This window comes from Macaca nemestrina, chromosome 8 (assembly GCF_043159975.1).
Source record: "Macaca nemestrina isolate mMacNem1 chromosome 8, mMacNem.hap1, whole genome shotgun sequence".
In the NCBI taxonomy this organism is placed as follows: Eukaryota; Metazoa; Chordata; class Mammalia; order Primates; family Cercopithecidae; genus Macaca; species Macaca nemestrina.
Window position 1 is genome coordinate 117242057 of NC_092132.1, and position 27907 is coordinate 117269963.

At 41.8% G+C, this 27907-nt stretch overlaps 1 long non-coding RNA gene across 7 annotated transcripts in view; it reads left to right on the forward strand.

Moving 5' to 3' along the window:
• LOC139355871 (uncharacterized) overlaps positions 1–27907 on the forward strand; it is a 147320-nt gene that overhangs the window by 64317 nt on the left and 55096 nt on the right. For 2 of the 7 annotated variants that reach the window (XR_011607107.1, XR_011607106.1), the window contains exons 2-5: positions 2023–2160; positions 4107–4182; positions 8470–8720; positions 9790–13257. This is a non-coding gene — a long non-coding RNA (uncharacterized lncRNA). Of the gene's footprint in view, positions 1–2022; positions 2161–4106; positions 4183–8469; positions 8721–9789; positions 13449–14709; positions 17693–27907 lie in introns of those variants that run through there. The other 5 variants (XR_011607104.1, XR_011607105.1, XR_011607102.1 and 2 more) reach the window with 5 other exon arrangements.

A 27907-nucleotide genomic window follows, 5' to 3' on the forward strand; every position in this document is an offset into this window, starting at 1 on the left:
TGTCAGTTTCTTGGTATGGGTTAGTAATCTTGTTGGTGCCAGCTGGTCTATCAGAATGAAGGATCTGAAAAATACTTTAAACAATAATCTTAGGTTTATAAGACTGATGTTATTTCTAGGCACAGCTACATGACTCTTGAACCATAATTCTGACCTGTGGCTAATTTGTCAGTTTTACAAAGGTGGTTTGGTCCCTGAGTAAGGAGGGGATTACTTTCAGAAGAGACTGTTATCATCTCTGATTTAACATTAAACTCTAAACTAAATTTCTCCCAGAGTTAACATGGCCTATGCTCAAGAATGTACATACACAGATTTTGAGGTTAGAAGCAAGATAAAGTCAGCTATGTCGGATTTCTCTCACTGTCATACATTTTGCCAAGGTGGTTTCATATAGGTTACAGCTTGGTGTTTCCCTTATTTGAATATGATTTGAACAGTTGGCTGCCTTCAATTGGCTGAAACTCAGTTACTGGTGTAAGAGTAGGTTATGGTCTGTTTACACATCCAGTTAAGTTATAGTTTACTATGTATGGAGAAACTTTTGGGCCAAACCGATAATATGTAAGGAGGCAGTTTTAGGTTAAGCTTATTTTAACACTGTGTAACTAGTGATGTGTAGCCATAGTGTCTCATAGGAAGCGCAGAAGAATAAGCAGAGCTATGCTCAGAGACCCCTAAGTTCAGCTGGGGTGGGAGTGTTCAGAGATTTCTTGGAGGTTGTTTGAACTGCATCCTTGAAAGGTCAGTAGAAGTTAGCAAGCTGGTGTGTCAAGAAAGGGAGGCATGAATCAAACATATTGAAGAGCACAGGAAGGTCATGGAGATGAGAAGCTGAAGGTAGACCTGTACATGGAAGGGTGGGTAAAGGTATGGTGTGGCGATGGCGAGAAAAGGTGCTAGGGACATGAGCAAAAGCTAGAGTATGGAAGTCCTTGTATAACATGCCAAGGCCTTTCAGATCTCTTCTTAAGGTGATGGAGACACTTGACTCATCTTAAGAAGTAGATTGATTGCCTCAGGTTTTCAGCACAGAAAGACCATGATGATGGTGACATGAAAGCCTGCCTGGAATGGGGAAGTCCACACCTTCGAAGGCTTGTGGGAGCAAGAATCTTAGATTGGTTAGAGGAACATGGGGCTTGCTGTCAGACCATGTTTGCGGAATATCTAGGCACTGATGCCCTCTTCCCGGGTGAGAATGGAATGAGAAAAATAGAAACATGAGGGCAGGCCTGAGGTTTGTCAGGTCTTAAGGCATGGTGGAGGAAGGAATGTAGATAGAAAAGCAGACAGGGGCAGACAGGGAGGAAGGAGGAAAGACTGGGAGAAGGCAAGGAAAGAGGTTTAGAGAGGGCAGGGTTAGCAGTGGTGTCAAATACTTCTGGGGGGGTCACATGGGTTAATTGTAAGAGAACATCTGCTAAGTATGAGGACTTTGATGATAATTAACAATAAAATTATTCCAGAGAAGACAGGCATAACTGGGATTGAGAGCAAAGGCAGCATCTGGTGACTCCTCTACTGACACATCTACATTTCTACTCTCCTTTTACCCTCTTCTCGTGGGTTTCCTGTTAGTGATAAGGAAATCCTTGGAAAATGGTTGTTGCAGAAATTCCATCTTCTCTTTGTGAAGCCACATATGTTAAAAGAGTTACATTCAGTCTTCCTCTTAGAGCCAACTAGGGAGCATCATTACCAAGAGGAAAAACATCAAGTTACTTTGCATTTTGAAACTGAAAAGTAGGCAAAAGAGGTTACATGGATTTACTCAGTTCCAAAAAAATGAAAAGAAAAGAAGAAAAAAAGACACACCGTGATCACAATTTCTCTAAGCAACACCATAAGTGCTATTATCCTCTGTGATTATTTTGACTTGATTTGAAATGTTTATTCAAATACTTACATGAATGACTAATCAAAAGGATTGTTAAAACTGCCTTACATATGTAAGACACCTTCACAATAATAACAAGGTTTGCTGGGAACTTATATTATGTTTTTAATTGCTTTTGTCAGTCAAAACTATCTGCTGAGCCCCCACTTGAAGCTGAATGCTGCATTTGAGCTGGGGATAGCAATACAGAGAAAGCCCAGGAACCCCTTGATTACTACCAATGCTTGAGGCATGCGTGTTCTGCTTAATTAGATTTTCAGGTGAGCTCCTGCTGAACCCTTTACGAACCATCATAATTTTTGTTTCAAGTTTTAAAGAAATCTTGGTCAAACTTTCTGGAAAGACAAAGACCCTATCATGACATCTCTTCTCTGGTTCTAATTGAAATAATCAACATGCTCTAAAAATAGGAGAAACCCTGTATCAGTACAGGAAACAGAGGAGGGAAGTCATTCATGGGGAAAAAATTGAAGACATTTCTACTGGATACAGCCCAGAAAGGTCACAGTTGAAGTACAAAAGCATCAGCTTTGGAGGTAGATGATCAGATTTCATTTCCAGCTTTGCCAACCATTGAGCCACTGGGCCCTACAGTTTATTGGTGGCTCAGAATTCTCATAAATAAAATGGAGCTGCAGGATCTAATGACTTGCTGAGTCCTCTTTAGTTGTAGGTGTCCATGACGCCACATTGGTTAAGTCACAGGCAGTATAAAGTGGTTAACAGCATTTGTTCTACAGTAGGCCACATGGGTTCAAATCCCACATATTTTACATTCTAGCTATGTCATGCTAGACAGATCACTTGAATTCTCTAAGCCTCAGTTTGCCCATCTGTAAAAGGGGTATAAAAATTCCTACCTCTCCAGATTCTTGTGAAGACAAATTTAGATAATATATGTAAAATCCTTAGCAAAATGTCTGGCGTATTAAACACTGGGTAACAGCTATTATTATTATCATCATAATTATTTATTTTACCAAAGGACCATCTCAAGAAAGTTATAATCATTTCTGTGCATACATATATTCATAAATGCAGTTATTATAACTCTCGTTTGGAAAGTGGAAGCAGATATCATCATATGCATATATATGTGTGTGTATACCTATAATATATGTATATATGTGTGTATTGTTAATCATATACACTGTACACACATGTATATGAAATATATGTGTACATATGTGATAAGGAGATGTTGGAATGATTAGTGACCAAAGATAAAGATGATGAATTTTGAATGGTTTTCCATAGTATATGAATTTTAAGTGTAGTTTTGACAGGATGAAAAAAGTCAGAATAGGTTAGGCAGGAGTCTTATTAGTTTGCATAAAAAGACCAAAAAGTACATTTGGCTAGTTTGTTTAATTGATATATTTAGTAAAAACAAGCAAGGAAGCCCAGGAAGGGTCCTCAGCAGCTACCTTGGCCCAGTAGAGAACCTGTGCTTGACTCTCCTCTTCAGCCTTTGGAGACATTTTAGTGATGGGGGTGTCTTCAAAGTCTATCAGAAGCAGCTCCAGAGACACCATCACCCCCATGGATTTGTCTGTTAAACTACAGCTAGAATCCAAAACTCCCAAGGCAGAATCTAATGGGGTGGATCAGTTACCATTCAATATGGCACACTCTTATTGGGCAGAGTTCTTGGGCCAGGTCAGCTCTGAGGCTGTGGAGTTTCTCGGTTTACATTTGCCTAGAGTATTGTTAGGGGTTGAATCGTGTTTGCCTAAAAGAGATGTGTTGAAATTCTAATGCCCCTGTGCCTCAGAATGTGATCAGATTTGGAAATAGTGTCTTAACAGAGGTAATCAAGTGAAAATGAGGTTGTAAGTGTGGGCTGTAATTCAATATGGCTAGTGCCTTTACAAACATGAAAAATTTGGATACAGAGACAGACATACATAGAGTGAAGACAGTAGGAAGATACACAGGGAGAATGCCCTATAAGGATAGAGGCAGAGACTGAATTATGCTTCCACAAACCAATGAACATCTGGGGCTACCAGAAGCTGGAAGAAAGGATCCTCACTCTACAGATTTATAAGGGAGCAAGGCCTTGCCAACACCTTGATTTTGGACTTCTAGCCTCCGTAACTGTGGGACAACATATTTCTTTGTTCTCAGCCACCAACTTTGTGGTTTATGGCAAACCTAGGAAATGAATACAAGTAACCTTCCTGGTCTTGTTTTTTGTGGCCAGGGTGGAAGTTCACATCATCCAAACCATGCCAATTCCTGAAGAAGGAGCAGCAGAAGTCAGCTTTTCCGGGGAGGTGGTGCGTATTGCAGGAGTGCAGCATTTCGTAGATTGATCAGCGTAGACTTGATTTGATTAAGATGAGGCTTCAGCAAATGTCTGATGAGGTTTTATGCCTTGGTGTTTCACAGCATTATTCACTTATATTTAGATGTCCAATTACTCAATTATATGACTAGATAATGTCCAACCAATAGACTGTGATGTCCTCGAGGGCTGGGATCATGTCTTGCTATTGGCAGGCAGTGTCGTAGAGCGTTGTGGCTCTGGAATCACCCTGCATGGATATGAATCCTAGCTCTTCCAGTTCCTTAACTTACGCCTCCATTTCCTCATCTATTAAACGAAGACGATAATATCATAATAGTACTTATTTATTGACCTATAGATCAAGTGAGTTATCTTATATCAGGAAATTAGGTATAATTTCCTGCTGGGGACAAAGTAAATATCCCATCAATATTAGCTATTATATTAGTTTTCATATTTCCCAGAACCTATCATCGGCCACATTATGCATTATGAACTCAATAGATATTTCTTGAAAAATAAGAAAAATCGTGTTGTTTTGAGTGAAATTGTTACACTTGGCCAAGTGATGTGGGGGAGGACATACCAGGGGAGTGCTGGAGATTTTAATCGGCCTAATCTTTGTCTGCAGCATTAATCACTGAGAAATAGAAATGTAGGTCCTCGTGGCCACAGAGCCTCGTGTTTTCTTTAGTGTTTGGTACAGGACCAGGATTGAGACCCTTTGAGCTCTCACGTGTCCCTGACTCCTTTCTTGGGAGTCTACGAGGCAAGAGACACAGGACAGGCCACTTAGAGGAAGCCTGTTACACACCTGCTGGGTTCACAAAAGAGCCATTAGCCACCAGGACTGATGATTCATTGCCTGCAGAGTGATTTGGGAAAGAGGTTTCCAATCCAATCCAGCATAAGACAGAGGGGGAAACAGTTAGCATTTACACTACTGAGAAAAGGAAAAGAAAGAAAAATGATCCATTACTTGTTAACAGAGTAAAGCCTGTGGAATCTTTCTGCTTTTTGCTTGGGGGGGGAAAAAATAGAAAGGCAAGATGATTTCCTTACTAGGTAATGTACAACTACTTTCCCCTTCCCACTGTTGTTTCCAAACCATTTCACTGACTTTTATTCATCACTTCAAAACTCACGCAACATTTGTTTAAACTTCTGAAGCAGTGTCAACATTGCCAGGCCACAGAGCCTCTGCCTAATATCACCACAAATTCATATGGACCCCTAGCCAAAACGGTGATATAGAAAGGCCCATTATAAAGCTAGGTGTTCCCGTTGAAATCCATGGAGACTCTCCCTCTTTGAGCCTTGCACTCTTGGCACTACGTAGACATGAGTCTTTGCAGCAAGTCTGAGGTTTAAAACCTTGTCATTCAGCAATGTAAACACACACTTTTGATTGACAATTCTTACTTTTAAAGGGAATGGAGCAGGCAAAAAGGTATTTGTGAGTCCCTCTGCAAGGCACTCGTGATGCTGTATTTTTAGCCTGGGCTCAGCCCTCTTATTTAATGATCGACAGATATGGAATCTTCCAGGAACATGATGCCATATCAGCATGACCAGCTCTGTCACTGGTTACTATATCTTCTCTCTCCCTGGCTGGGGCAGCAAGCATTCTCTCATCCTTAAAATGACATGTCAATGGCAGTTCACGATGTGCCAATATTTGGGGTCTTGGCTGCAGACGCCTTCCAGAGCACAGCACCCCTGGGACTGGACAAGAAAGAGCCATGTTCAGGCCAACCTGCTAATGCGCCAGCCCCTTAGCAGAAGAAGTTCCTTTTTCTTGCCCTCATTCTTTCCTTCTGAGAAACTTGCCATCTGAAGTCAAGTGTGCCTCTAACACTTTCAGGAGATTATCACTTTCCTCTTTGTCATCTTTAAAATTTTATTATTGCCTTCAACTCCACCTCAGTTTTCAGGACTTGATCCCATTCTTTTCATTTTGAAAATAGCCCGGGGCCAAGACGGAAAAAGAAACAACCTGCAAACCAATTTTTAAGCAGTTTTTAACTTACCAAAAATGTCAAGTTATTGCACCTTTTAAATCTCAATAGATCTATTTGTAGAAATTATACCAAAATCAGCAGTTTCCTTGTTCTCATCTTCCCTTAATCACTCCTCCAATGAGTTTGGGCAGAAGTACCCCTATGTCCAGGTGGCTGTGGGAGGCCCTGTAATTGGGTGTAATCAGATCCCAGAGGAGCTTTTCTGATGAGGCTGAGATTCTTTTGACAGGAACTTTTGAGAAGTAGAGTCGATGTAATGAAGTCCAGAATTTTCCAGACTCCTCTTAATATATCCATCATGTCCAGCCACATCATTGACATGTTGATTCTCTTGTTTCTGATTTCAGCTGTCAGAGTCAGTAAAATTGCCCCGGCAGCTTTAGCATATGTGGCAGAACACTGACAAGATGTTACTTACACCTAATTAAGGCTGAGAGCATCATAACGGTCCCGGCATGCTAGCAACCTGATTTCCTCTGGTTTCGAGTTTTCTGGATCTTGACCTCAGCACTTTGAAAGTCAGGAGAATTTGATACAGGGACGTTTAGGAATATTGCCATCGCCACACTTTGACTTTTATATCAAAATGGAAAACAGCAGAACAAAGAGAATTTGACAAAAGAGATGAAAACATCACACCTAGAGGGTCAGAATGGGATAGCTGACCTGATAAGAATGACTGGACGGACTAAATGACCTTTGGCTCTCTCCTGCTGTTTTTACTTTGTCTCTGTGAATGGGGGTAAATCCAGCAGGACAGGTAGTAGATGGATAGTAAGAAAAATCACACGCAGGAAAGGGAAAGAGGAAATGAATACTGGGCTTAGCACAATGACTGAATGTGACAGTGCTAAGCTTAATCACAAGCAACTGTTTCGAACAATCATTATTAAAAAGGCTGTGGGATATACTCCAGGGAAAAGAAAACATCCCCAGTGCTTGAGTCATTTAAAAGACATTTAGATGGAACTCTCCGCAGTGGCACAGGCTGGAATTGCTCTTTTGTGGCCTGGGCTGGGGACTGGTGCCCGCCCCGTTCTGACTCTTCAGCCTCTACCTTTGTCCCCTGCTGACATAAGGCTGCTGTGATGGACAAGCCGTTCCCTCACATGGCAGAGTGAGGTTACCGAAAGCCCCAGGATGTAGAACAGTCTGACCTCTCCTCCACCCCCTCTCCCAGCCCCCTGTAAGAATTTACAAATCCAGTTAAGGGTGAAATTTTGCCATTTCCTCTGTGGAACACAGAGGTTTTATGCGATGACAAGTGAATGGATTTCTTCTCTGCTGAAGTCTCCAATTCTCATACAGTTGCCAGAGGCAGAAAAAAAAAAAAAATCAGCACTTTGGCAGCAATAAACAGCCTTTTGCTTTCAAAAATGCTTCCAGGTTTTTTTTCTTCTCCTCTCTCTTTTAAAAAATTTCTTCTTTTATGTATGTGTGCATGTAGGAGGGAGAGTGATATTTAGTTTCCTTTTGCTTGGTAGGAGATAAGGAACATTTGAGATGAAATCACAAATTGTCCAGCTCCTTGTCGGATGGATCAGTGAGGTTTCTCTTCTCTTCCCTCTTTGTGAACTCCAGGGTCTCGTGAATTCCTTGGCAGGGGCCTGTTCTTCTCTCGTAGAGGGTTAGTTACAAAACACATTCATAATGTTCCTGGCTAAATGTCCCAGCCAGGAGTCAAGAAGAACTCAATTTCCTGGCCTGACTTTTTTGGACTCTGACCACTCCAGGTGTTGCGACTGCTCAGGAAATAAGAGGCAGAACATGTGTGCGTGTTTTTAAAAAAAGCACAGAGCGCTTGCTGGGGACCCAGATGCGTAGCTGGGCTATTGGCCTGCAGCACAAAGTAGATCCTGAAAGAAAAAGGAAAGAAAAAAGAAAGTTAATAATTATAGTAAAAACAAGATGGAAAGTTTCAGGGATTTATGTGATTTGATAGGATAGGCTATTTCTGAGCTTCCTGTGAAGTCAGGCAACATCTCCCCTGGGCGATGCATGGATGGGTTATTTCAGCATTGGGAAGTTGGGGAGGAGGTTTAATCAAAGGGCTCAATGTTTTGTTGACTTCTTCATGAGAAAAAAGATGAGAAAAAAATCAGGTTCATTTGAATACTTAGCAGACTTAATAAGTTTAACAAGAAAACGGTTTTACCTTGGTAACAGCCAGGCTCAAACTAGTACCCCTGAGGAACTGACTGTTATCCACTGGAGAATCCTGTGTTTTAAAATCTTCTTCCTTTCCTTACCTCAAGCTGGAACAGAAGAGCATATCAAACACAAGTGCCTTGCCTAAGCTGTCCATATAGGGCAAACCTCTGGCTTTTCTGATTGGCACAATCTCCTAGTCTTGCTGGGAAGGCTGAACATCAGGTCATCATAGAAATTTTGAACTGGAAGGACTGCAGGGTTTATCTTGCCAACCATCACACTCCTAACCACCACCATTTAAGGGATTAGGAAACGGAGACCCAGAGGAATCACAGGACTGGCTGAAGGTTCACAGGTGATTAGTAGCATAATTAAATTCCATGACCAGAGGATAATCCTCTTTATTCCTTGCAGAGTTCCTTCCCCTTTACCAACATTTCTTGAAGTATGCACTGTGGAAGAATGCCAACTCTATATAGTATGTTAATACATTTTATGCAAAGCAGCTGTGGGTAGGGAGGAGAGAGAGAGAAGAGAAAGAGCGATCTTTGAGAATCTTGATTTAAGAACTTTAGAAAATGTTGGATTATGCTAAGTTAAACAGGTTTGTTTACAGTGATATTTCTCTCTTATAATTTGATAACTCTTTTTGGTTGCAGCATCTCAAAAATGACTACTTCTGTAGAACACACTTAGGGCAATATTTCCTGGCATTCAGTTCAGCCCTTTTTCTGACTAGTTGAGTTAGCAAGTTTGTGTGCTTTCACTCATCTTGGCCTATAACTTTTCATTTGTCAACTACCAGGAAAAATGTTTTATTTTGGAATGAACATGAACCCTGCTTCCAACCTCAGTCCTGGCACATCTACTCATACCTCCCCAAATCAACCATTAACCCCTCTAGGCCTTAGTTGTTTCATGTGGAAGATGATGATTTGGATTCCATGATCCATAAGGTCCCTTTGATTAATTTACTATTTCTGAGTTTGAAACGTGGTTGTTTTCTGTCTGAGCTTGGAGGAAACATGAAGGTAGAGGAGATATGCCCAGTCTCCCACTCAGGAGGTTGATCTTAAGCTCTCAGGTTCTAAGGGATTTTTATATGGAAAGATTGTTCTCAGCAGTAAACAGCCCAGAAAAAAATATCCTAATACAAGCATGAGAATAATTCATAATGGATAGCCTGGAATCCTAAAATTCAGAGTTTCAGGTAAAAATTTCTAAAACATTAATTAGAAAGAAAAAGTATATCTTAAGTGTTTGTATTTCAGAGACAGCAAAGGCACTTTGAATTCTGGACTGAAGTCTACGTGGGAGCTTCCCTTCACCACTGCAGTTCCCTCTATTGCTGGTTCTAATGTGCACATGCAGTGTGCTCTTGGTACCTGGGCTGAAATTCTTTTTTTTTTTTTTTTTTGAGACAGAGTCTCGCTCTCTCATCCAGACTGCCGTACAGTGGCATGATCTCAGCTCACTGCAACCTCCATCTTCTGGGTCCAAGCAATTCTCATGCCTCAACCTCCCAAGTAGCTGAAATTAAGGTGCATGCCACTATGCCTGGCTAATTTTTGTATTTTAGTAGAGAGGGGGTTTCATCATGTTGGCCAGGCTGGTCTGGAACTCCTGACCTCAAGTGATCCTCCCACCTTCGCCTCTCAAAGTGTTGGAGCTACATTTATGAGCCACTGTGCCCAGCCTGAAATTTTCAAGAGTGGCTGAAAACTATAAAGTATAATCTCAGTCCATTTTAGCAGAATATATGATTGCTTCCTGTAAGTAGGGTTGAAAGGGGTATTTATAGAAAAAAAATCAACAACAAAATCGAATGCTTGTCTATGGAAAATTCCCATTAAAACGATAGGCGTTCCTCTCAGGTACTAAGATTCCTCAGGTAACTGCCTGAGGTCCTGGGGCATCCAGGTAATCATAGATCATAATTTCTTCTCACCAGTTTGCATGTTTCATTTAGGTATTCTCCAAGAAGAGGGGTCCTTTTAAAGAATGAGTACCAAGCATCCACTCTAAAAGGAAGATGGAGAAAACCAGTGGAAGGCCTTCCTGTTGGGTATCATGTGGATTTGCCCTTGACTCTTGGGTTCACTCAGAGTCCTCTGGTGTCCCGTTTCCAGCTGAGCTGTGCATGCACCCTGGGGATTCAGTGGAAGAGGTGACATCTGCTGACCCTCAGTCATTAATCAAGCTGCCTGCGCAGAACCATTTCCCAAGCAGGGCTGCAGCTCTTGGGAGCTGCTGAATCAAATGGCGAAAGGCAAGAGCTTATGCCCTGTCCCTGAGTTCTTGAGAGGAATTAGATGACGGAGATGGGAGGGAGTTGATGGTAGATATGAGAGTAAAGAAAAGGGACTTGAGGGAAGCTGAATTGAGGGGATACGGCTGTCCTTTTAATTGTGGGAATTTTGGGGTACACATTCATCTTTCATACTGACTGATCAAACGACAATCCATTGACTTCAATACTGTGTTCGGTTGAAAAGGGCTCACCAGAAGACCTGTACCTTCAGCCTGAGGCTGCCTTGTGACATAGGGTGCCATCTTCCTCCTCTTTAACTCTAGAGGCAGCTTGCCCTTGGCTGTTTTCTGAAGGGGACCTTTGAATCCCAAGGGTGGAGGGTGTGGCCTTTGAGTTGTAACTACCGAGTAGCAACTCGTTACTTGGTAGCAATTTGCTGCCAAACACCTGTCTTGCTTCCAGGATCAATCTGAATCCAGCAGTGCTGAGAAAACCCAAGAACTACATGGCTGACATTTCCCATCAGAGAGCCAACAGATCAGGTAGAAAAGCCGGGTCCCTCCATTCCTGATGTTCCCATCTTTAGGGAACATTCTCATCATCCTGCAACTGGTAACAATTTTCTAAAATTAGACTTTTTCTGTTTCATTCTCTCCCTTCTCAGGGCCCCTGGCTTTGCCTTCCCGCCCACCAGCCCTGGTTAATGGAGCTTTTGTTCTGCCTGATGCTGCCTTGCTAATCAGAGTGTATCATATGAGAGCTATCAGGAGAGTGGGGCCTGCTTCAAGAAGGAACACAGGTAATCTATGAATAAGCCTTCGTGGTTCGGTGACAGAATGACATCCTAAAGAGGGTGGATGGGGTCTATGGACGTACGACACTAAGAATAGAAACCTGTTAGCTCTCACTCAAGGGTTTTCAGTTTTCATTAACCATGACTTCCTACACCTCTCTAATATGGAAATGTTTGTGGGTTTTTCCAGCTTCCCAGATCCCTTCCTGCTTTGAAGTGAGCTGTCATTTTCTAGATTGTTGTTGCCTGGGAAACTGTGGCCCAGTTTTGGCCTCAGAAGGCATTTTAGTGGGCATGAAAGACTTTCCAATTGCTACCCCTCCAGTAGGGGTCATTGCTTACAAAGCCATCTCCCCCTAAACAGCTCCATTTCAGCACAAAAAGTAAATGGAGCAGGAGGTTATGTTTACAGGTTGGGGCAGGTTTGCATCAAATACATTTCTGAAAAATACCTTGAAGTTCAGTGTTTTGTTGTAATTTCCTAAAGGAAAGAAAAGCTATCATTCATTCATTCATTTATTCATGTATTCAATACATGCTAATTAACATTGTCCTAGGTGCTAGTAACACATGAACAATATGAACAAACTCTCCAAGTTCCTTCTGACTCTCAGGAGAGTCAGACAATAAAAATACCCAGACAAATAAACAAGATGATTGCTTTTATGATAAGAAGCACTGTTTGAGTGCAGAGCACAGTAAACTTGTGTCAGAGTGTTCTTTACTCCCAAATTATGACAAAAATGAGACTTTCGTATTGTGCTTTACAACTAGCAAAACCTTTTCATCTATATCATCCTGTCCTCACAACAACCTCATTGGAGACACAGTGAGTATTATTATCACTTTACAGATGAAGCAATAGAAGCACAGAGAGTTTAAGAGACTTGCACAAAATCACATGTCGATAAACTATAGACCCAGTACTTAAAGCCAGATCTTCTCACTCTAAATTTAGTGCTCTTTTTCCCTGCTTTTCCAAGTCTCCACATCTCCAAGATTATGGGGTTCATGAGAGCTACTTTGATAACAGTCAGGGACTGATGATTGAGCAGAGAGAGGAAGGCGGGTTAGCGGGGAGGCCTGGGGAGCCCTTTAGCCAAGAATGAGTTATTCACAAGAACAGGAAAGTTCCTTAGGTGGCCTTTGGCTTTGCAGAGGCTCTGCTTCATCTCTTCTTGACGTTGTCCCTGGGAAGAGGGGAGCTGGGGTGGATGCGATGGGGAAGGAAGGGAAGGTTGTCATTTCAATGTTGTCTGTTATTCATCCACATAGCCCCTGGGGCCCTATTTTCAGACTTGTCTGCTTGCCCAGAAAGGGGCAGGCCCAGGATTCACAGAAATTAGAAGCACATACACTTGGCCTGGCCAACAGCAATGATGAGGAGAGATGCATGCCGGTTTAAACCAGTGCCTTCAATGCTCAGGAACAGCATAGCTCTAGGAAGAGCAGGGAACTCTTTTCTGTCTGCTTAAAATTGAAGGCCTCTAATCAGAATCAGAGCTTCATTGAATTGCAATGAATTTTGGCTACGACAGTCCAACAACATTATTTCACAGACAAAGGACCGAGAGGTAGTGTGACTTGGCCAGAGTCATGCAGTGATTTAGTGAATACCAGAGCTGGGGCAGGGATGCAGCCCTTTTGACTCCTGACGCTTTGTCTCTCCTCCTCATCAGGTTGCCTTTAGAGTTGGCTACAAAACTTAGAGCTTGGTGATGGCTCAGGCACAAAAGAGCTGGCTGTACTTGAGGCTGATTTCCATTCTACCTGTGACTATTACGTTCAAGGTAGTGAACCCTTGAAGCCTCTGGCATCCTGATCCCGTAATTACTGCAGAGAAAAGAGGTAAATCAAGATCTGCTTGGGAAACAGCATCATCATCAGTTCTGGCATGTGCATCTAAGCAAGCCGTGCCTCTCAGGAAGGATCTCACTCTCTGTTGTAACTGTATCATACCTTTTACAAAAAGTCACTTTGAGGTCACTTTTTTTTTGTCCAGTATTTCAATACATTAAATGCAATTACTTCATTGTTGATTTACCTGTCATTACAGGCATGTGTTTGAACATGATTTATTGAGTGAGTTTTGTGCCAGTTGACTTGCAATAGATTGCACAATATTCAAAGGGGCTCATTTGCTTGGCATTACATTAGAGGCATGATGATTGCAACACAAAGCAATGTAAATGAATTCTGAGAGGCTCCATCATTCATGTTGTCATGTACTGAACCCTATTATTATTTATTACCATAATTGTACTGTGTTTCCTGGGGCGATAAATTAGGACTGATGGGCCCTACTGACAGTCAAGGGCTGGACTCGCTCTATATAATTTAATAGGGATACTGTAGGGTCTGTGTGTTTGGAGGAGATTTTGGTAGTGATTAAAAAAAATGAAAGTTTTTTTTTTTTTTTTTTTTTTACAAAAAGTATAAAAACCTTCCAAAGTTTTTTTTTTTTTTTTTTTTCCCTCTCTCTCTTTAATGCCTTGGCTGCATTTTAAAGTCTTGATAAAAGCTGAGTTATAAGAAAGAAAAGTTCTGTCTTTCAGCACAAGATGGTTAGAGTTCATTGCCTCATGCCACAGTCCTTGCCACATCAAACACTTGTGGGTGGCATTAACTCTCAAACAAACCAGGCATTATCATGCCTAAGGAATCTAGAATCAGCTGCAAACCCAATGGTCAGCATGATGGCAGCCCTAGGAACTTAGCATATTACCATAGTAAGTCTGATGGACCCTTGGGGATCTGATCTGATCTGACAGGCCAATATTTCTGAAGAAATTGAAGGGTCTGTTTTCCTAGAGCAATGGAATAGGAGCATTGCAGATTATAGATACAAAATTGCTGTACAGGATAGAAATGTCTATGCAAATACCAGCAGAATGTATTATTAAAATCACACAATGGGGCTGGGCTCGCTGGCTCACGCCCGTAATCCCAGCAGTTTGGGAGGCCAAGCTGGGCGGATCACTTGCGGTCAGGAGTTTGAGGCCAACCTGGCCAATGTGGTAAAACCCATCTCTACTAAAACTACAAAAATTAGCCGGGCATGGTGGCATGCGCCTGTGGTCCCAGCTACTTAGGAAGCTGAGGCAGGAGAATCACCTGAACCCAGGAGGTGGAGGCTGCAGTGAGCCGAGATCGCCCTACTGCACTCCGGTCTGGGCGACAGAGTGAGACTCCATCTCAATAAATAAATCAAATCAAATCAATCAAATCAAATCACATCATACAATACAAGTGCTAGAAGGGATCTCAGAGATGAGTCACGTCAACCATCTTATTTTACAGATGAGAAAACTGAGACGTAGGGAGGGCGCAGCCAACAAGAAAGAAGAGTCGTTAGGAATATGCACTGCACTCTAATTCCAGGAGAACTGTAATCAACTGGCCTTTTGATTTGAGTGATGTCTAAGGAGCATGAGGAGTCATGAAGCAGAGACCTGGCCATTCCACAGGGGGCAGTCAAAAGAAAAGCCCTGAAACATCACTCTTTTGTCCAACTAGAAAGGAGTGTGACTGTTAATAAGGAGAGGGAGTAAGTTGTTAGTCAAATGGTGTTGACCAAGAATCTTTTGGAATCCCTGTTTTGCATATATTCCATTGGATCAATTTTATTTCAGAAAATAATCAATCTGTCTTTGGGCCCTGGGTCAGAGGCCAGAGATTTCATAATCCCTGGGGAAATAAACTATTTGACAGTTTACACATGTGCCTTTTGTCCTCTGTCCTTATCTATCACAATTACAAATTTGGGAGCTTAATGTATGCAAAGAAGGGATGTCTGTGGAATGAAACTCTGAAAAAAAGTTGAATTCTGTTTAGGAAGTTAGGATAGAATAGAAACCAAGGAAACCAGGGTCGCGTTAGCCTTATATACATAATCTCCTCAGTAGAGACACTATCTAAGTAGTTTTATTTTCTATTCCTCAAGAGCTTAAAGGAAAGATTTCATCCTACTTGTCTACATTCAGCTGTGTTTATAAGTGCCACTAAATGGTTTTATTCAGATTGATTCAGGCAGGGCCATAAAATCAATGCATTGCCACCTAGTCAATCTGATTGGGTTGTTAAAACAAGTGAACTAATCAGACTACTTCTTAAAAATCAGATCAGATCATCTGTGTGTGATTTGCCTGTCCCCTGGGCAACTGGCATGGTAATCAGAAATCAAGCCCAAATAAACTCAGCCAAATGCTTCATGTAGTTCTGGCCTGAGCTAGCCCCGTCTCTATAGGTAAGGGACAAGAAACATCTCCATGTTTGACCAGTTGCATGCACAATCTGAATGCCATCCCATGCACCCCATTGGGTTGGAAATGGCAGTGGACTCTGGGCATGTTCGTGCCTTTCAACAGGTAGCAGAGTCTTTTGTTTTACAGGATTAAGGAGCAGTCTGAGGCAGCAGCAATCAAAACAAAGCAGGTATAAAGCCATTAGGGAGTGGAAAGGAGTGAGCAGTTGCTTCTTATTTCACCCCTGAAATGGGGAGCTGGATTTGCAAGCAGACACCTCATGCAGAGTGGGCCTCATCACTACTTCCTGGCTTCTCCAGGGCCTCAGTCAAAAGAAAGTCTGCATCTAGCTTCCGTATTGGCTGACAGTCATGATCAAAGGGCTCATGACCAAGAGGAGCCAAGTGATCATACCATTAGCAAAAGGAGTCTCCAACTTGGGCTTTAGGTTCTGATTCTTAGTTTTTAAAAGACCCTGGCTTGTGGCCTAAGTGGATACAGTCAGTGTTTCTCCATCAAAAAATTGTTCTTGCTGGTGTCCTGGATTTTTGTAGAATTGAGGAAATTAACCAAGTGCTTTTATCTATTTATATCATGGTTGTTGCCATATTCATCCATGAGAATAAAATTGCCACCACCAAAACATGGACTGGATAATAGCATTATTGGGAGAAAAAGTCCCAAATTATAAGGTAGTAATATGAATTATAATTTTGACATTAAAGCAGAAAACCATTCTGCATTGTTTGTGAGATGATGTACTCAGGTGCAGTTAGATTTCTGTGTGTTTAATAGAGGAAGCCCTGGCCTGTCCAGGATTCAAAGGCTCAAAGCCATTTGCTTTGTCTTCAGGCCACTGGCCTGGGATTCACAGTTGCAGCAACTCACCAGACAGGAAAGGTTGACAAAATAAAAAGAAAGCAGTAACTCTGGGTGACTATGAATACATTTAAGAAGGTAAATAAGGCCAGCCATGGTGGCTTAGATCTATAATCCAAGTGCTTTGGGAGGTCTAGCAGGGAGGGTTGCTTGAGGCCAGGAATTCAAGACAGACCTGGACTACCTAGCAATACCCCATCTGTACGAAAAATAAATTTTTAAAAAGAAGGTACATAAGACAATATGGAAGTCTACACCTGATAGTCAGGGGCCCGAATCCATCATGATGTGAGTTACTTATGTTCTTCTAGACTGGGATGAATGTACTCAAAATTTACCCCTTTTAACATCTTCTTGTACCATTTTTGATGGCTTGTGAAAACATAATTGAAAATAATTAAAATGTAAACATTCATTGTGTTTAGGAATATTCTTAGCTCCCATTTCCTCCTTCCTCAATCCTTTCCCTCCGGCTAGCACGCGCATGTGTGTGCACACACGCGCGCACACACACACACACAGTAGGAGAGAGAAACTTGATCATACTTGCACACAATTTTAAGTTTAAATCAAGCCAATGGCAGTCAAACGGAGGCCAGGTGTTTTCTCTCAGGTACTAAAATGATACAAAATAAGCGAATTTGCTTCAGGCAACAGGACACCACGGGAGCCCCAAACCTGTGGCATTTCCCTTGGAAACTCCTGTCTTAGAAGTTGCCTGAGCTCCTGTCCACTGCATGAGCTGGTTCCTTTCTTTGCATTCCTGTAACGCACCTTGCTCCTAAGGTCCAGGCAATGTTTTGATCGGAAGTGCCCCTGTCAGCAAGTCTTACCAGCCAGGCAGAGGATGGTGCTTCCCTTTGTTCCTTGGCCACCACTAGGCAAGCTTACTGAAATGCATCCATGTAGTTTTTTTTTGCAGTAGCTGACCTTGTAGATGGTAGCAGTTAAGGGGTCAGAATGACATGGAAGTGGCAGACATGGAAACCCTGTGGTCAGCAGATCACATCTCAGGGCCTTTCCTTTTGGAGGAGAAAGCTCTGATGTGGCCAGGAGTCCCAGTGGAGGAGTGGTTGGGCTGAATAAATGAGCTTGTGTTTTGATAGAAACAAGCCTGGTTTAAAGTCATGACTCTGTTCCTTGCTGTGAGATTTAGGGCAAATCAGGGAATCACTGAATATCATCTTTCCTGTTGCAGTGATGAATGAAAGCCCCTGTCATCGTGTAGTTTAATACTGGCGTTGCTCTTGGAAGCCAAGGAGTACTAGACGACTGAATTCTGCTGTGAGGTCTACAGCTCAGGGAGAAGATGAGACAGGTAGACTTGGAAAGAACAATCTTCAGGGGTTCGTAGAAAAGCTGAATTTTGACTCTTTGACATTTTGATGTTCTAGAACATCTCCATCCAGTAGAACTTTCTGTGATGATGGAAATGTTCTATATCTGCCATTCCTCAACATAGTAGTCACTGGTCACTGGTCACCTGTAGTTATTGAGCCCTTGAATGTGGCCAGTGCAATTTGGGAACTAAATTTTTAACTTTATTTCATATTAGCTGGTTTAACTTTAAGGAGCCATGAATGGCTGTATGGCTGGTAGCTGCTGAATTGGACAGCACTGTGCTACCACAGTGGTTCTCAAATCAGGCTGCACATCTGATTTTTTTTTTTTTTTTTTTTTTTTTTTTTTTGAGACAGAGTTTCACCACTCTGTTGCCCAGGCTGGAGTGCAGTGGTACAATTATGGCTCACTGCAACTTCAACCTTTCTGGCTCAAGTGAGTCTCCCACTTCAGCCTCTGGAGTAGCTGGGACTATAGGCACATGCTACCATGCCCAGCTAATTAAAAATATCATAGAAACATGGTCTCACTATTGTTGCCCAAGCTGGTCTCGAACTTTGGGTTCAAGCAATCCTTCTGCCTCTACCGCCCAAAGTGTTGGGATTACAGGTGTGAGCCACTGCACCCAGAGCTTCTGAAGATATTTCAAAAGTACTGGTAACTTGGTTCCACACCACACCACTTAAATCTGAGTCTCTGTTGTGGGATCCTTGCATCAGAAGTTGTCAGAGTTCCTCGTATGTGAGTGTAATGTTCAGCCAGAATTGAGAACCGTGGCTCAGGGACAGTCAGGGGCGCCACGCAGTAGGTGCCCGTGTTAACCATGGCTGTTTTCTTGTTGGACAGGGGTGTGATGGAGAATGACTTGCTCTGGAAGATCTCTGCTTGGGTTTTCTCTGTTGAGAATTCTAGAAAGTTTGCTCTTGGGACAAATTCTGGGTGCCTCCAACTTGGGCAGGCTAAGAGACCATGCTTTTCTTAGTCTTGGATGTGTACTTCCCTTGGCTGGTAGGATGAGGGAGGACACCTTAGTGGGGAGGGTGACAGTTTGGATGAGGGTAAGTGGAAGGAATGTGGACCCGTGGTCCACAAGGCGGATGAGAGGCTTTCTTTTCAAGTTCTGAACAACTTTTCCTCTTATACTTGCATTTTCCTTAAAGCTTCACAAAGGAAAGTTTCATTTCATATAGGTAGTAGGAGGGCTTTTAGTTGGACACCGGGATGTCCTATACTTTTACCTCCTTGTAGAGAAACAGCATCATTGATAACTTGAAAGCCAATTAGTTCAAACAGGAAACGCTTTGTTGGGACTGGAGGAGCCAGAATGGGGTTTTAATGAAAAACACATTTTATTTCTAAAGTAACTGGTTTTACGTTTATTCCAAAAAAAGTCCCCAGGGTGCAAAGAAGAGAAATGCAATAAAATGATAATGAGGAGACCCAGGACCCGCACAAGGGCACTGCTGCAAGTAGTTACTTCAAGGAAACTTCCTGCTGCTTGTCCAGCCCTTGGTGGCGGTGCCCAGCAGCCCATATTCTTATCCCAAATCAATGTATGCGGAGACAGCCCTGCAAAATCTGAGAGATTGTGTGCCCGGAGAGATGTTCCAGGAATGGAAACAGTGGGCGGAGGTGGGTTTCCTTCTCTCCTCCAGTCTCCCGCTAGAGTGGGCGGTCCCTTTGGTGTCATCGAGCTGTCTACACAGCCCACTGCGCTCCAGGCCTGTGTGCCCATGGCGGTCTTAGACCACGAGAGAGCCATGAGTCCCAAGCCCCAAGGCCGGGTCCGAAGCGGGCTGATGCGCGCCCCTGGCCTTGTTGCCCAGACCCTCACCACGATCCCAGCATCCCACCACTCTACTGCGAGAAGAGGCAAGGGAGGAGATGCATACCTCAACGAAGGAGCAGATTTCATTCAAAGCCCAAGGGAGGCCAGGGGTCCTGGTCCCGGACTCCGTGTCAATTGGTTCTTCCTGGAAAAGACAATTGGAGGCACCTTCACCTTGTTTTTACTGTATGGCTCGAGTGGCAGCGCTGGAGAAAAAGACAATCCCCATCGTCCTAAGGAAGAGTCAACACCTGCTAACAGTTTCTCTTGTCATACTAAGCCTCAAGCCCTGAGCACCATTGCTCAGCAGCACTCACGGTCTTGGTACTGTTGCCTGATGTAACTACACAACTTCTGGGCTGATGACGCAACAACACGTGACATGTAGTATCTCATTTAATTCTCGAAACTGTAATTATCCCCATTTCATGACTTCCATTTGACGGAAAGATTAAGTGGCGAATCCTACAACACAATTAAGTGGTTTGTCCCAGAACTAGTGAAGAGATTGAGAATTTGAACTCCTCTGTCGAGCTCCGGAACCTGTGCTCCTAAGGGAGGAATGGGCTGGAGCTCCCCCAAGTGGTCGTCATGTAAACCCAACACTTCCTACATTCATTGATTTCTGCCTAATCTACATTCCTCTTTTGTTAGTTGCTCACAAGTGCCTCCTCCATCCTCTTCTTCCCAAGCCCTGGTCATTAAAGTCAAAGTCTTAAATCTCGGATTCCACTCTCCCCGCACCTGGGCCCTTATTTTCATCCCTATCCAGAGAGTCTTAACTTCTTGTCTTAGGTTTGTCTAACCTGAACCTGTACAACCTATTCCTTGAGACTATATATTTTAAAAACCTGCACAGATCTTGTCAAAAAATTATTTGTACCTCTTTCTGCTTCTACCATTAGGTGACCGTTGCCTTTTCTCTGAAGACACCATTTCTCATAATCTTCTCAAAGTATCTTTCTCTCATTCCTGTCCCCTAACTGAACGGAAGTGGAATCGGCTTTTCCCTTCTCTCCGGTACTTCTCCCGTCCATTGTTTTGTGATTATTATCCAAGAGCTTTGCTGGTGTTGGACTCCATACAGCACTTTCTAACACTTTCTTGCTTTCCTGAGTGACCCCAGCATCTGGCTCACAGCCTTCCCTTTCCTTGCTAAAATCCGAGCGACTCCGACATCAAAATTGATCATCTTCCCAACTGTGTACTCAGGCAGGGTTCACTTCCCCAGGGAGTTCTGTCTTGCTTCCATGGAGCTGTCCACCTGGCTGTCTCATTTTTACACAGCTTTATTAAAACATCATCGACGCATAAAAATGTATATATTTAAGATGTGCAACTTGATGTTTTAGTATACATTATTAAATTATCACCACAATCAAGCTAATTAAACATGTACATTACCTCTGCATAGTTGCCATTGTGTGTGTGTGTGTGTGTGTGTGTAGAGAGAGGATTTAAGATCTGTCGTGTCAGCAAATTACTAGTATACAATACAGTTCTGTTAATTAACATCACCATGCTGTACATTCGGTCTCTAGAAATTACTCATATTTCATAACTGAATCTTTGTATCTTTTGGCCAGTATCACCCTATTTCTTCCTCGACCAGGCCCTGGAAACCACTATCCTACTATCTGCTTCTATAAATTTGACTCTTTTCAATTTCACATATAAATGAGATCATGCAGGATTTCTCTTTCTGTGTCTTGTTTGTTTCACCTAGCAAAATGTCTTCCAGCTTCATCATGTTGTGGCTAATAGCAGGATTTCCTTCTTTTTTAATAGCATTATGTTATACACACATACACACACACACACGCACACACACCACATTTTCTTCATCCATTCATCTGTTGAAAGACTTTAGGTCATTTCCATATCTTAGCTTTGTGAATAATCCTGTAATGAACATGGTAGTGCAGAGAACTCTTTACAATCCTGATTTCATTTGCTTTAGATACCAAGAACTAGGATTGCTGCATCATGTTAGTTCTATTTTTAAGTTTTTGGGGAACCTCCATATTGTTTTCCATAATGGTTTTACTAATTTACATTCTCACCAGCAGTGTTCAAGGGTTCTCTTTTCTCCACAGGAAAACAGTCCCATTTACATTAGCAACAAAAAGAATAAAATACTTAGAAATTAACTTAACCAAAGAAGTAAAGGTCTTATACACTGAAGCTTACAAAGCATTCATGAAAGAAATTTTAAAAGATACAAATAAATGGGAAGATATAAGTCCTATGTACCCGGATTGGAGGATTTAATATTGTAAAAATGTCCATACTCCTAAAGTGATGTACATATTCAACACAATCTCTATCAAAATCCCAAAGGCACATTTTATAGAAACAGAAAATATATTCTTAAATTCCTATGGAACCAAAAGGACCCTGAATAACTAATCTTGAAAAAGAAGAACAAAGCTGAAGGCATCACACTTCCTGACTTCAAATTATATTACAAAGACATAATAAAAAGTATGGTACTGGCATAAAGACAGATGTATATACCATTAGAACAGAATAGACAACCCAGAAATAAACCCATGCATCCAAGGATGCCAAAAAATACATAATGGGGAAAGGATAGTCTCTTCAACAAATATTGTTAAGAAAACTAGATACCCATATACAAAAGAATGAAATCGAACCCCTATCTCACACCATACCCAAAAATCCTCATAATCTTCACATTGAGTAGGCTGAGGAGGAGGATGAAGCAGAGGGGTTGGTCTTGTCATCTCGGGGCAGGGCAGAGGTAGAAAGAAATCTCTGTATAAGTGAACCTGCACAATTCAAACCCATGTTGCTCAAGGGTCGGCTGTGTTTGGTTCTGCCTTGTGTTATAGTAAGGTCTTATTTCATTAGCAGACCATGTGCTCTAGAGGAAGAGTAGGCTGAAGCTGCTGCCGTTCATTGTATATCCTGAAACATGTAGCACAAAGTCTTGTGCAAAACTGGAATACAAGACATACACTTTGTTAAATGGAATAATTGTTTTATTGCCATTTCTTATCTTATCTTTCCAATTGTACTTAAATTCAGGAAGTGTAAGGCATTCCTAACAAAGTGCCTTACGTTTGATGTTAATAAGGGTTTGTTGCTTGGTTTATTGGCTTATTGAGCAAGAGAGAGCTAGGTATAAGGATAGTGGAAACACTCAGGTCTTAAAGCTACCTGTTGTGGGACTCCAGGCAAATCACTGCACATATTTAAACTTCAGTTTGATCATGTAGAAAAGGAGGGTTAAATTAAATGACTTTCACATGACTTTCTGATTCCAAGAAATTTTTCTAAGCCTTGCTGACTCCTTCAGGGTTCAACCCAGGCTGAGTTGGAAGCAAAATAATTCAGAGGACCCAGTGTGCCAGGCTAGCATAAAGAAGTTAGGAGAGAAAGATATGTTTTGTTATGTTGAAATGCTGGATTATAAGACATAGAGAATAAAAAAGAAAAAAGGAGAAAGAGAGATCCTGGATACTGGGGAGAGAGGGTGAGCTCAGACAGAAGGGTGAGAACTTGAAGCACAAGAAAGCTGATAAAACAGTGGTTCTCAATGTGGGACAGGATGGAGAATAGCTGCCACTCCTAGGGGAGGTGGGATTTCACCCATCATTGTAATTGGCATTTAGTAGATGGGGTCAAGGGGAACAGACCTCTTGCAATACACAGGTCAATTCCATACATGAAAAAGTTACCCATTTCACATGTAATTTTCAAATGTTTCACTGGACATACAGTTGGGTGAAAGACCTATTTGGAATAATCTAAGCCTAAATCTATATTGTGTGTAAATTCAAAAACATTTTTGCACTGTTCAAATACTCCCTGAACCTTTCAGTAAAGCATCAATTTTGTAAATTGACAGAAAAGAGGATGGCATTATATTGGCACAAAGCACACAGATGCTGAGGAATGGATGTAACTAGAGATCAAAGTGACTTTCTAGAGATCTCATCTCTAGGATACGGTGACACTGGACTCTCTGCTGAATCACACATTCTTGCTGTGTCACTCAAGCTGCAAGGATGGCATCATATGGCGCTTCTCCAAGGGTGGTTCATTATTTTAGAAAATATATCACTAACAGAGATGCCACTGTGTTATTTTAAATCACAATAAATGCATCAGCAACAGTGTTCATTTGTGGCTGGTACATTCCTGGTGGCTGCACACAGAGGAGAAGATATTTGGGTATTGCTGCCTCCCAGGGAAGTCATGCTTGAGTATTGACATATTGCAACCCTTTCCTTGAATTTCCCCATCATATGATTAAAAACAGAGTGCTCTATGACTTTCAAACTTACGTGTTCAGGTAGGTTATAACGTTGTGGGTTTTTTGTTTTTGTTTTTAGAGAAGGGATCTTGCTCTGTCACCCAGGCTGCAGTGCAGTGGCATGATCATAGCTCACTGCAGCCTTGAACTCCTGGCCTCAAGCGATCCTCCTCCCCCCAGCCTCTCGAGTAGCTGGGACTACAGGCACATGCCACCATGCTTGGCTAATTTAAAAAAAATTTTTTTTTTGGTAGAAACAGGGTCTTGCTATGTTGCCCAGGCTGATCTCAAACACTTGACTTTAAGTGATCCTCCTGCCTCAGCCTCCCAAAGTGCTGGGATTACAGGCATGAGCCAGTTGTGCCTGGTCAGCAGTTAATATTTTTTATAAATTTCTTCAGGATGATTAAAAAAAAGTTTAAAAGAGTTAAACATAAAAAGGACATTAGATTACGCAGACATGGAATCCATTGTATTTGCACTCTGATCAGGACTGAGTTAGTATTTGATTCTGTTCTGTAGACTTGCAAATGCTTAACTTATACAAATGCTTAACTTATACGTAGTTCATAAGTTTCTTGTATCTTCACATAAATTAAAACAGAAGCCAAAATTCCATTCTACTAGTAATTAATATTTGCATAATGTTTTATGATTCACTGAACACTTTATTTAAAGTATTTCATTTGATTCTCAAAGTCATCTAATGATGTAGGTACTGGCCACTGCTATTATCCTCATTATTTGCTGAGGAATTGATGTAGATAGAGATCAAGGTAACTTGTTAGAGGTCTCATCTCTGGGACACAGTGACACTGAACTCTCTCCTCAACCACACTTTCTAACTGTGTCACTTAAGCTGGAATGATGGCATTATATTGGCACAGAGCACACAGATAAATAAACATGGATCAGACATTGACTCTGAACCTCAAAGGAGTTAAGATCTCATAGAATTTCCTTGAGAATAAAACAAGGTAACGCACACAAAGCATTAAGAACAGAACTTGCCACATGAAAGGTACTCAGTTCATGAAAGGTACTTATTACTTCCCTTCCATATGCCACGGCTTGTAAGAAGGTCCCGTAGTTCTTCTCATGGATGCTGTAAAACCAAGGCACTAGAGTGTCATGGAGAGCTAGAGGCATCGAGTCCATAAGTGAAAAACATAAGTGCAGGTTCATATGTTAATAGAAAACTTTTTTGGCCCATCAGTGGTCAAGACATATTAAAAGACCAATTTTAGCATTTTTTTCCAGGCTACGTTTTAAAATGTTTTTCTTCTTGTACTATCCTTGTTAAAGGGACTATGCTCCCCTCAGCTCATAGCTAATAGCAACTGGAGGTTGACCGTTGTGGGTCACGTATGGATCTGTAGTTAACTCCTTATTCAACGGCCTTGGTGGGAAACTTGGCAAACAGGAAGGTGTCTAACCCAACCGTGGAAATCTCAGAGGAGTCACTGAGGCCTCACCACACGGCTCTGAATTTCCTCCCACCCTCATCTCCCAAGCATGGACCCAACCTGAATAAATAGAGCAGGAGAAAAACAGGAAAGCAATAAAATAGCCCACTGGAAGGTAAACACACAGCAAAGACACGAGCCTTCTTTCTTCATACTAGGCTCCACGGGAAGCTAAGAAAAGCAGAATCTATGAGGAAGGCTTCTCTTATGATTTTGGCTCACCTCCAATTCTGCCCCTCTTCCCCCAGCACCCCCTGGCATGTGCACACACACATGTGCACACATAACTTGACTTCCCCACTCCCTGTCCCGCTTATGTCATAGGCTGATCCTATGGAAGTTCTGCAAGACTACAATACATTTGTTCTAAATGAAATTATTGGTGGAATACTATTATCATTTGTTCTGCATTGTTCATTTCCCTCTTTGTGAAACTTTCTGCTAACGCTGTGGAATGTGGAATGGCTATTGATCCAATCATGGCCCAAAATGAATCACTGTCATAGATGAAAAGCTTTGGACTGGAGGGCTGGATTACAGTTCTAGCTCTGCCTCTGTCACGTTTGAAGTCAGGCCACACCTCATAGCTTCAGTTTCTTGTTTGTAAAATGACAGTGTAGGGCGACATGATATCAAAGGAAAGAAAGTAAGACACCATGTATCTTAGTCTAAAGCCATGACCATGCAGAAATCCTTCAAATACTTTCAGATGTGTGGACTTTTCCACACTGAAAATAGACATAATTCTATGAGAGAATGTTCCTCGGTCCAAGAGATGGACTGACAGGTGTCACCATCGAGAGTTTCAGATATCCTCAAAAGCATTCTCATGAAATGTGCAAAGTTAACCTTTAATGATTCTGAAGGTATACTTGTAGACTCATCTATCCGTGATTTTAAAAGGGCAGTGCATAGTTGGCTTTACATGTAAGAAAATAAACACTAAATGACATGCATTTACTATTGCTTCTACAGATCTTTGCTATTCATGAAATGATTGTTTTTAGGGGAAGAGAAAACTGAATCACTTCATACCCATACCTATTTCTTGCTCTAAACATGGCAATAATCCTAACATTCCTTTGCATGTGAGATTTGTTGGAAATGACCTCTGGGATAATATGATTTATAAGCTCAAGAAACATCTAGAAACATTGGACCATCTCTTCTCTAGCATAGGAGCAAGGAGTTAGGGCTATTTGGCTGAATGCCCCCAGAAAGTCAACCAGACAGCCACTGTCAAGGTCCTTGTCTCCTCAGTGGGTGAATGACCACGTACCATGGCGGCCTTCTCATGCCTTTGGGCTAATGCATTTGCATAGCTCCACTCCTGATACATGCAACTTGCCTTCCCATTCTAAAGCACTGTCTTGTAACCTCTACTGGGCAGTATTATATTTTTGGCTTGAAGTTTGCTGCACTATGGTTTCTTGGGGAAGGAGGCAATATACTTTCAGAGCCTTCTGTCAATAACACTGGCAGGTTCTTTCCAGACAATGAGGCCACTGTGCAGGATGAGTGTGCCTGCTTGGGCAGATCCCAGGTAGTCTGATTTAGGAGGTGTGAAATATCTGCCAGGCGCTACAGAACCATTGTGGTGCCAATTATGCACCAGAGGAATCTAGGATTCAGAGAGAGAGGTAAGCACCTAGATTTGCAGACTTTCTCTGTAGGGGCATGACTGGGTTTCTAATTTCCCTCCCTGATGTCAAGATATATATATTCTTTAGTAACTCTATGGTGTTTTCATTGTAGTATTAACCTGCATGGCCTGAAAAAAATGTAGTTCTCTAACTTCTGATCCTCCCATTCTATCTTTACCAAACTACAGAAATTCCTAAACCCAGGATTTCATTGACCTATGAATTCTTTGAGCTCTTTGCTCTGGGACTGTGGTCAAACAGACACCTTCATGGCCTTGAATGCAATAATTTCCAACTCCCCTTCTCCCTTTGCAGTGAGTCGTGGAGTCACCAAAGACACCATCAGGATAACCCTCTAGTGTGTGGTATTATACTTAAAACAGAAGTATTTATTAACAAGTTGCTAACACAAACACCCCAAAGAAGTTTAGAGTGCGAGTAAGCCACCAACTACTGTTGCTTTCAAAAATACACCATCTTTAATGTGATTTAGGGATCAGGAGGCATGACTATTGCGATTCCAGTGCCACAGTGTTCCCCTGTCTGCCTGCCTCCCCATTTATCCCCTGGCAGATTAAATTACTGAAATGTATACTATTGAAAACTATATTTAAGAAAATGTAATCCTTTATATATTTGTCTCAGATCTATAAGCAGCTTGAGTCAGAGGACTATATCTTTACATTTTTGTTTCTCAAATCAATCTTCAAAAAGTGCTTGGCACATGGATTTCCTTAACAAATATTGACTGATGAATGAGTAGTATTAGTGTATTCTGATCTTAGACATGACATCAGGAAATATACAACCTTAGT